This window comes from Molossus molossus, unplaced genomic scaffold, assembly GCF_014108415.1.
Source record: "Molossus molossus isolate mMolMol1 unplaced genomic scaffold, mMolMol1.p scaffold_m16_p_13, whole genome shotgun sequence".
Lineage (NCBI taxonomy): Eukaryota > Metazoa > Chordata > Mammalia > Chiroptera > Molossidae > Molossus > Molossus molossus.
Genome location: NW_023425348.1, coordinates 34,929,383 through 34,940,925, shown reverse-complemented (window position 1 = coordinate 34,940,925; position 11,543 = coordinate 34,929,383). Strand labels below are relative to the sequence as shown.

General features: G+C 36.2%; 1 non-coding gene across 1 annotated transcript; it reads right to left on the bottom strand.

Annotated features, from left to right (window-relative positions):
* Positions 1-4,047: 4,047 nt before the first annotated feature.
* Positions 4,048-4,211, bottom strand: LOC118629106. Its single transcript, XR_004959356.1, has one exon. It is a non-coding gene; the product is annotated as a U1 spliceosomal RNA (small nuclear RNA).
* Positions 4,212-11,543: the final 7,332 nt, after the last annotated feature.

Sequence of the window (11,543 nt, the reverse complement as noted above, 5' to 3'; positions counted from 1 at the left end):
TCTCATTTAATCCACAATGCCATCTTTTGACACAAGTATTATAATCCCTTCTCATAGATAACTAAGGTTCACAGAGAGTAAAGATTATACACCTAACAAGTGGCAAAGCTGGAATTCAGAATCAGTTGGCTCATTCTGCCTCCTTTGAGGTTCTGTCACAGCTCTATATCCCTTCAGTTTGAGACTCGTTCCAACATGTCTACCATGCACAGTCCCGCTGACCCTCCCAAGAAACCTTCCTTGGATTTGCTGGATTCTAATGTGAATGTCTGCTTTTTGTGGGGTGCTGCCAAGGCCTCAGCCTGTTCAGGTCTCAGCTCTTCTCCTTGCTTGAAGATTCGAGCCCATCCCACCCCCCAATTAGAATTCCATTATAGTTCCCACTTTGGCCTCTCTCTCTCCATATGCTCTGTCTTACCCTCTCCTGGAATCCCTCACTAGAAATTGTAGACTATTTAATAAGTCCACATTAGCTTTCTCCCTCGTTTTTTTTTTTTTTCAGGCAGACTTGAGGCAATTCATAGCTATGGAGAAGTTGAGCTCCTTGAGCGAATAATTGTTTTGTCTTTATTTATATATTTCTTGTACCTAACATGGTATCTGGTATAGGTAGGCTCTCGGATACTTTTTTAACTAAGAAATGAATGAGTGAATGAATATATCAATAAATATTAAGCCAAAGTGCCTGAATCAGATTCTCTGTTTTTTTCTGCTACCTTTATCTGAGTGCAGGCCTTAGAATGAGAATTCCTGAGTTTGAATCCTAGAACTAAGAACTATATGACTTTTAGCAAGTGGTTTAATATCTTTACCTCAGACTCCTAATTTTTTAAAAGGGGGATAATGATAGAACCTATTGTTGGAGAGAATATTCATAATCATGATGTCATTAAATTGTTCATTAGGCAATTATTTCTAATAATCAATTTCAGATTCTTCTAAAAATAATTGTCTAATAATCAATTTTATTTATTATATCAGCTTCCACATAACCTTAATGCTTTTGTTGTAGATCTATCCTTTGAGGATCTTCTTCCACATGAAATGCAAAACCTCATTCATGTTCCCATGGTCATTTCTTTCTTTCTTTCTTCTTTTTTGTGAATCCTCACCCGAGGATATATTTTCCATTGATTTTTTTTTTTTTTTTTTAAGAGAGAATGGAAGGGAGGGAGGAGAGAGAGAGAGAAACAGCGATGTGAGAGAGAGACATCAATTGGTTGCCTCCTGCACATGCCCCAACTGAGGCCTGGGATCAAACCTGCAACCAAGGTGCATGCCCTTGACAGAGAATCAAACCCATGACCCTTTGGTGCGAGGGCCAACGCCCTAACCACTGAACCATGCCAGCCAGGGCCCCATAGTCATTTCATTTTGGTTAATGTATTTTTAATGATTTAAATTCTAAATTCCTTCATATGTATTTATTCACTGACTCACTGATACAATGGGGTTTCATTCAATTTTGTATCCCTAGTACATGGCAAGCAGATAGTAGAAACTTTAGGCACTCAAAAATAAGTGTTGAAAGAGTAAAGAAATGATTGCTTAAGTGTTTCTTATGCCCCCTTTGCTTCCTTTTACCCAGAACCAATAAATTCTGATGAATAAATATATACCTCACAGGGAGTTATTTTATCACAGAACCAGCAAAATGTTAGAAAACAAAGCCATTTACTGTTGTACTGCAGGCTGAATTTTCAGTTCTAGGTAATAATGATTTTTTCAGGATTTCCTTTGGCAGCAGTTACATAACTCATATGTAAGAAACCTGCTCTGTGCTCCCTTAAGAGTTCTGTACCTTAGAACTTGATATTAAGCTACAAGGGTGTGCTTAAGACACGAGTTTTCATTTTAAAAAGTAGGGACGTGATCTCACTCATTTCTACTTCTTCCAGAACAACAAACAGATATCCGGGGATAAAGTGTGCAATCAATATGTCTTGAAAGGATGTTGTCAAATAATCTGACATGATAACAGCAAACCAACCCAAGCCAAACAAACACCTGGCTCTCTGAAACTATGTGAAATAAGTCATTTTAAAGAGTTTTCCAGATATCTTAACATTTAATTCTTTCAAATAAAATTTTTATTTTTATTTTATACAAAAGCTTTTCTAAAATATGAATATACTTTCCTCTTAAAGAAATCACACTTCAAACAAAACTACTTTGAACACTAACTTTCTTTGTAGCAGAGTAATTGCTTCAGAGAGTTATTCCACACAAAATGGTCCCAGACTATGGTGCTTTTGTGTTTTATGTTTGGTGGGTTGTTTTTTTGATTGTTTGTTTGTTTGTTTGTTGCACTTTATTTTTCTTTTCCTCGCTTCTTTTACTACCAAACTGTCAGACTTTACTCCTTAGGATCACAAATGTGTCTGCCAATAGCAATTGCTTCTATAGTTAATAATTTTCAAGAAATAACAAGTGTTGGCAAGGAAGTAGACAAAAGAGAACCCTCATATGCTGCTGGTGGGAATTTAAACTGGTGCAGCCACTGTGGAAAACAGTGTGGAGGTTCCTCAAAAAATTAAGAATAAAGCTACCAGAGGACCCAGCAATTCCTCTTCTGGGTATCTACCTGAAATATTTGAAAATATTCATTCATAAAGATATATGTACCCCTATGTTCACTGCAGCATGATTTACAATAGCCAAGAATGGAAACAAGCTAAGTGTCCTTCAATGGATGACTAGATAAAGATGTGGTATATACATACAATGGAATACTACTCAGCTATAAAAAAGAGTATCATGCTAAGTGAAATGTCAGATAGAAAAGGATAAGAACTATATGATTTCACTCAAATGTAGGATATAAATCAATAAGGAATTGGCTTTATAAAAAACAAACAAAAAACTCATTGATACAGACAATAGAATGGTGGTTTAAAAGAGGAGAAGGGGGTTAACAAAGAAGATAAAGGGAGTCAAATGTATGGTTAAAAAGGAGATTAGACTTTGGGTGGTGAGCACATAATGGACTATACAGATGTTGTATTATAAAGTTGTACACTGAAATCTGTATTAACAATATTACCCCCAAATTTAATTTAAGCAATGTTTTTCATTAAAAAAATATAACTTTCGTATTTTGAATATTAATGACAAACAATGTGCTAAGCACTTTATTTGCATTATTTTACTTAATCCTAACAAATCTCTAAGAGAGTGTAGAACTGGCTCTTGCTACTCAGAATTCTTTTTCTATTTTACTGATATGTTCCTCATGAGTAATGCAGGGTAGTTTATTCTAAATATCTTGGCTGTACCTAAACATAGCTGAATTGCTACCATTCCTTTTTCAGAAAACCCCATTGCAAATTATTTTATTTCAGTCAGCACCATTGCAATGAGAGTAGATACTTCACTATTTACCACTCTATTTTCTTACTTAATGTTTAAAATAACACGGAATTGGGATGCTAATGTCTTTCACAAAGCTCCATGTTGTGCCTATATCAGATAAATACTTGGTAATAAAGGCTGGGAAAAGAAAAAGAAAATAGTTGATGGTTTTCAAACTAATGGAAAAGAATGTATATTTGTACTGGGTTGCAGAATTATAACTAATGGGTAGCATTTTAGGAAAACATACTTTTATTCCATCTCTGGGAGAACTTTCTAACAACTAGAACAGTCCCATAATGAAGAGTCGTCTCTATATCTCAACCTTATACATTTAAAGTAACTGGCCTTCCACCCTGGATGATTTGGTCAGTGGTTAGAGCGTCGGCTCATGGACCCGAAAGTCGTGGGTTTGATTCCAGGTCAAGAGCACGTAGCTGAGTTGCAGGTTCAATCCCAGGTCCCAGAGAAATATCCTAGAGTTAGCATTAACAAAAAATAAAATAACATAAAATGGAAGGAAGGAAGGAAGGAAGGAAGGAAGGAAGGAAGGAAGGAAGGAAGGAAGGAAAGAAGGAAGGAAGGAAGGAAGGAGATTTTCCAATCATATAGTTACTGGCCTGTTAGAGTGTCCCAGGCAAGTATCTGTTTCAATCTAGTTCTCTTTTCTTTTAATTTTTGTTTTGTTTTGTTTGCCAAGGGAGAACGCAAACGCAGTCCCCCACTACCACAAATTATGCAGTCGAGTTTCCCACATTTGGGGAAACCACAGGGATCAGCACATCCAAAGAGCAATGGATAAGCCTCACCCTGGGAAAACCACCTTCATGATCATGGTATTTCCCCTGCCAGGTAAGTATTCAATCTAGTTCTTACTTGGTTCCTTTCATTTACAAATCCACTACTTCTTTGTTGGAAGTGTATTTTCATCAGTTACTAAGCCTTCTGATTTTCAACTGCCCCCTTCTAAACTCCCGCTTGGATCTGCCCCATCTGCACTCTGCTTCAGGTTGCCTCAGAAAATAAGGCTCGGTCCCTTAGCTAACACCGAGCTGATCTGCTCAGGCTCTGCAATACTAGAGAGATTCCAGATGAGACTGGACGAATACTGGATGGAATAAAAACATCATGCATTGGATAAGGCCTTGGATTATTTGAAAAATAAGATTCCTCAAAATACTTAGGATTCTATAATACCCCAAGAGGCAGAAACATTCAAGAATACAGACTGCGGAGTCAGAGAGAATTGAGTTTGACTTCATAATCTTCTACTATGTTTGTAAAATATAGTAAATCATAAGAACAACTTCACAGAATTATTGAGAGAATTAAATAAAATACGGTAGATAGGGTTTTACTATATATAGTTAATAAATATGCCTAATAAATGTTAACTATCACAACTGTTAATCTTAGGCCAGTAGCAAGTATAATGGTACCAGGTCCAACCTCAACTCCATCATAAACAGAGAAATAAAAAGAATTAAATTAAGGTCTGCTCTTGATCTATTTGTTCTGTGATTTGTGTCCAGAAACACAATCTATTACTTTAAGAAGTATGGACTGCCTAGGTGTTGGCAAGAATGTGGAGAAAAAGGAACCCTTGTGCACTCTTGGTAAGACTTCAACTGATATAGCAAATGGAAAACAGTAGGGAGTCTCCTAAAAAAAACTAAAAACTACCATACAATGCAGCAGTCCACTTCTGGGTATTTATAAAAAAATAAATAATAAAAAAACTTTAACACGCATTCAAAAAGATATATGCACTCCCATGTCCATTGCATCATTATTTACAATAGTCAAGATAAGGAAGCAACCTAGATGTCCATCAGTAAATGAATGGATAAAGCAAATGTGGTACATATATACAATAGAATATTCAATCGCCCATAAGAAAGAATGAAATTCTACCATTTGTGACAACATGGATGAATTTAGAGTGTATTATGCTAAATGAAATAAGTCAGGCAAATACCATATGGTTTCACTTATATATGGAATCTAAACAATACAAAAACAGACTCATAGAAACAGAGACCAAAAGGATGGTTACCAGAAGGGAGAGGGTGGGGGATTGGTGAAAGGGGGGAGGGGAATATAGTCAATACTATTGTGATAAGTTTGCACAGTGACAGATGATAACTAGAAAATTAGTGGAGTGATCATATTGTAAGGTATAAAAATGTCAAATCACTATTATATTGTACACCTGAAACTAATATAACCAATATAATGTTGTATACCAACTATACTTAATTAAATTTTTTTTAAAGAAATGGACTGCCTAATTGAATTCCAGGTCTTCTACTTACTAGCTGTATGACATAGGTCAAATCATTTAAACTTTCTGCACTTTAGTGTATTCATCTATAAAATTAAAGTAATAATAAAACCTATCTTGTGTGACTGTGATGAGAATTAAATGGCTTAATATATGTATAATGCTTAGCTAACCGCCTGTGCTGCGTGTGTTAGATATTATTAAAATGTGTTAGTACTTTCATCAGTCAGGGTTCTACAAAGAAACAGAAGCAATGGAAGAGAGACATTGACAAAGATTGATTTTAAGGAACTGACTCTTGCAATTGGCAAGTCTGAAATCTACAGGGTTGAACAGCAGTCTGGAAACTGAGACAGGAATTAGAGTTGCAGTCTTGAGGCAAAATTTCTTCTCTGGCAAACATCAGTTTTTGCTCTTAAGGCCTTTGACTAATTGTATGAGGCCCACCAATATTATCAAGAATGGTCTCCTTTACTTAAAGTTAACTGGTTGTAGATGTTAACCACATGTAGCAAAATACTTTCACAGCAACACCTACAGTAGTGTTTGATTAAATAACTAGGCATCATAGTTTATCCAAGTTGATACAAAAACCTACCATCACAGTACTGTAAAGAAATCTCATGAAGACTGTGTATTATACATTTATTTAAAAAATTAGTTTAGTCAAAGCTTTGAGACATTAATGGCTTTGGGTTTATGACTCTTGTAAATTCTATACAAGAGAACTCTAGAATTTCTTGTTACATTATATAATCAATATAATATCTTTTATTATACTGATTGATTCATTTTTCATCAGATTGTAGAAGACGACCACAACTTATTTCAAAATAAAACAACTTTTCTTAAATGCATAGCAAAGTGTTATTCCTATGTTAAGACAGTATCTTATGTTATTTACTTTCAATCACAGCTTATACATATAAATAAGTCATATTTACCAAAGTAATAATGAAATTATAACTTCACAGATAATAGTAATATCTGTGAAAATTTCATAAAATATTTAACTAATAGTGCATTAATATAGATTTTCTAGTCTCCAAAACACCCTGGAACTACTATCTAATTCTATTCTTTAACAGTATTATAAGTTAAATGACCATATAGTTGAAATTTTTTGAAACACTCCCAGTTTCAATTACTCCACCCTGTTTCCATATATTTATATAGTTTGAAAAGTATGGCCCTTTAGATAAAATATATTTATAATCTATTTATCCAATTAATATTTACCGATCAGCTACTATATGCAGTAATCTGGATTAGTGCCAAAAGGATACAAACCAAATATACAGGACACAGTTCCTGACTCCATAATATTGTAGGGGAGTGATAGTCTGCTCACAAATAACTGTAATACAATGTGAAAAGTGCTAAGCTCGCTAATGGAAAATATTGCTAAGCTGACTTGAGGCAAGAAGAGTATACTTCTTGATAAGAATATCAAGTTCTGTTAAACTTTCCATATGAAGCTCTCCATGGACAGGATCTAAGGTAGGTAGACTTCCTGAAGATCTACTACAATGCTAAACAGATAGCATTACATCGAGCTTATGGAGCACGGAGACTTTGAAACATTTTTCACTGTTACATTTCAATATCAAGTTATTGATAGTTCCACCTGATGAACAAATGCTTTTCAAAGTTGGTTTGACCTCCATATAATAGAAGCTCCTTTGTCTATGGGAGCAAAATGTTAGGGAGTCTGAAACCTTCCCTGTCTTCTTCACCTGGACACTCTGCCTATTGAGTAAGAAATGGGACTGTGAAATTGCATAATTGAAAAAGTGGCAGGAAATAAACTTTTAAAAGAGAACAAGTTGTAAAGTGGGTAAGCAATGAACCCAAATCAAGTCCACAGCAGGAAAGAAGCTAGCCTCTACACCTAACCACTCTCTCCAAGACTGCGTATGGCCCAGTAACATCTCTGACTCTGACAGTAGCACAATCTGCTAACAAAGTTCAATGCACACAGAAGAAAGTAGAACTACATGACATTATTTTAGCCCATAATTATCCCATAATCTGCCACATAATGAGTACTTTAAAAGATAGAATTAATTGTGACTCATTTATGTACTTTTAACAACCTTTTTCAGAATTTTACCTAGGACTAGGGGCCTTTTCCCTAGGTCAGCCAGGAGTTTATAAGACAGGCTTCTAATAGAATACATGTATAGTTAGCAAAACAGTATTTTTTCTCTGACATTAAGAAAAGCACAGTTGATCATCCACCCAATAAGCATTTATTGAATATTTAATGCCGAAAGGCTCTGAACCATATCATGACTATATATATAGACATAATGTTCAGTATCAGGATGCTCACAATCTAACAGGTGAAGCTTGAGCAGCTAGTTCTCATACAAGATGGTGAACACTCTAACAGAGGCCTGAACAGCACACAGAAGAAAACCCTTTACTCCACAGGAGAGAGGAACTGGCTCTATTTGAGATCATTATAAGATTGGTGATAGACAAATAGGTCTTTAAATAATTAAATTTAAAAATTCTAGATAAAAACAAAGGAAGACTATTCCAGACAGAAGAAATTACAGGAACAAGGCTTAATTAAGGCTTAACTGGAGTTTGAGCTGGACTTTAAAGGCTACGCTAAGCTAAATGTTATGCTAAGGAAATGGAACAATTGTCAATAAACAATGAGGACCAAGGGGTAGTTTTCAAACTGTTGGATTGTGGAGGTTGAGTTAAAAGAGAAAAGACTCGATTATGAAGAGCAGCTAGAAGTCTGTTGCAAAGGTTGGTAAGATTCCGTGCACACCTAAATTGTATTAGTGGCACTGTGAATGGAGAGAAAGGTCAAACTTAGACAAATTTCCAGTGATTAATATTAGTGGAATGTGACAGATAATATCTTTGTACCATCTCAATAATATATCCTCTGAGGTCCAGTATTTCTAGTATTAATGTGATCCAATTTTATTACATTTGAATGATGTTAGGTAAAAAATTGAAGTACTCTAACCATTTTGGATCATATTATTAGAAGTTTAGCTAGAGCACTCCAAAGGAAAATATTACTGTAAATTACTCACAGATAAATGCTGAGCAAACATTCAGCCTCAGCAAAGTAACCACCAGCTCTGTAAGTGACTCGTAGGCCTACTTAGGTAAATCACTTTGTAATCTGGATTTTCCTTTCTTTTACAAGTTAGTTTGAGTACATTTTCTAAATTTAACATACATCTCTTCTTTATAAATCAAGTTACTACCCATGAGTAATAATAATAGTAAAGAAAAATCTATTCTTAAGAAGAAGAATGCATTGTTGTCCAGGTATCCAGCTGGGTATTTCCTAGTTGGTCTCCCTGCCACCAGTTTCTTCCTTCTCTGATCTATGCTGGAGATGCTGCCAGCTTCATCTTCCTCAGCATAGCTGATAATGCCACTTTCCTGCACAAAAATTACTATGGCTCACAACTGCCTAAAAGAGAGTCTAAACTCAGAAGCATTGAAATTAAAGCTCTCAATCAGACAGCTAGAATCACCTAATCATTCTGATCACTCTTGGCTCTCCTGTCTGCTAAACCGGACTACTCACTACTCTTATGAAGCCTCTCCCATATTTTCTTGGGAAGGGGAATGGGATGCCAGGCACATGTTATTAATTCCCATGACACCATATTTTACTGTGTGACTCTGATCGAGTTACTCAACTTGCCTGAGGCTTAGTTTCATCTTCTGCAAATTAGAAATAATATCTCCCTACTAGCTCAAATCCTATTTAAAACAAGGTGAGCAATCAATCAATGAAATATCTTGCTGGTTGCTATAGAGATTAGGTGATAATATACAGGGAGGGGCAAAAGTAGGTTTACAGTTGTATGTGAAACACAGAGTTAATTTCTGTATTATTATGTATTCATTATTGTAGTATTGTCCACATGAACAACTTTGCATACCCCTCTCTTCAACCTAAGTCTAAAGCATCACACAAAGACCAGTGCTAAGCCTCCTAGCCATTATGCCATTTTCAGTATCTTAGTGAAAATTAGCCCTTTTCTCCTAAGTGTACTGAGAAGTTATTGGCTTGAAAGCAAATTCCAGACTCCATCACTTTCTCACAATATGATCCTGGACAGCTTCCCCATTTCTAATATGAATAGTGACATCAACTCTATCTGGTTCACTAATCCGTTATAAGAATCAAACAAGGTAAGCAATTTTTTTTTATTGACAGTATTACAGATGTCAGATAAGCAATAGTTTATTATTTTTTCTTTGTTGATTTTAGAGAGAGAGGAAGGGAGAGAGAGAGAAACATCGGTAAGAGGAAACATCGATGAGAGAGAACATCAATTGGCCGCCTCCTGCATGCCCCCCACTGAAGATTGGGCCCACAGCCTGGCCATGTGCCCTGACTGGGAATCGAACCAGTGAACTTTTAGTGTATGCGTCGATGCTCAACCTCTGAGCCACACCAGCCAGGCAGATAAGCAATATTTTAAAAACTATATAATGGTCTGTACATATGAGACACTGTTACTCCTACTAAAGTATAAGATCAAATAAAGAGCCTTGGTCTTCCTCATCTTTGTGACTGATATAAAGAAAGATAGCAAGTCCAAGAAGAAGAAAATCTCTAGTATCTAAGTCAGGAACTAGAAGATTGCAAGAAAAAAAGAAGGAATCCAGTGAAAGGGAAAGGTCAAAGAGAGCTGGGCTGAGCTGAAGCCAGATAAGAAAAATGTGTTCCTGAGTTTCGCTTTTACATACCAACCGATATGTGCAAAAGTAGGTGGCAGCTTAAAGGTGCTACCCACACTTGAAGACACATAGCAGATATTCTGTAAGTGATCAGGGAAAGGACAGAAAGGAAGGAGAAAGAGGAGGGAAAGAAAAAAAGAAAAGGGAAGAGAAACACAAGGGAAGGCTGTTCATTACTCCCTACCGGGGCTGTTTTCTATGCCTCTTGCCAAGCTGGTATAATATAAATAATAATAAAAAAAATTAACTAGTAATTAAAGCTTATGTCTGAAATCACTCACTTCTTCTCAAAGGTCCCCTTCCCTAATCGTGTCTTTTCTCTCTAGTCCACATTTCTCTCATCTCCCATTTATCATTTATTTCCCTCCCACCATGACCCAAGCCAAGTATTTCCTCTTTTCCCACCCACACTCTCAAATAAACAAGTAAATTAACACACACACACAAAAGGGGGGGGGAAGACCTACTGTTCTTATTTATTTATTTGCATTTATCTTCAGATAGAGTGGAAGGGAGGGAGGAAGAAAGAGAGAAACATCGATGTGAGAGAGACACAGAATGGTCACCACCCACACAACCCCAGCCAGGGCCAGGGACAAACTGCAACCAAGGTAAGTGGCCCCACGGACTGGACTCTCTGGTCCGCGGGCCAATGTTCCAACCACTGAGCCAAACTGGCCAAGGCCCTACTACTCTTATTTAAACTTCAACATGTAGCTCATTCAGAGGCCAACTGACAGCTCTAGTATACTGCCCTACAACGGGCATGTGTACTACAACAGGGGACACCAAAGCTAGGCATGCAAAGAATGCCAAGGAATAGCAATGGGCATATGAAGTTCTTGGAGCACTGTATAGCAATGATGATGAGGTTATCTTATACTCACATAATGCTTTTGCTTTGCAAAACGCTTCCTCATCTGTTCTTTGATCTGAATTCCCAGGGAGGATGGGTGAAGTAGGAAAATAAAATCCTTTTTTTACCATACATTTTAACATAATGCAGTTTTACAGAATTCGGGTTTCAAAGCTTACATATAGACATTCTTTCATTTGATTCTCCCTAACATGGAGCATTTTTCTCCATTTATTGATGAGAAAAGCAAAATGCAGAGATGTGAAAGAACTTTCCACAAGATCATTATTAATATAGCTGCTATTTATGGATTATTTC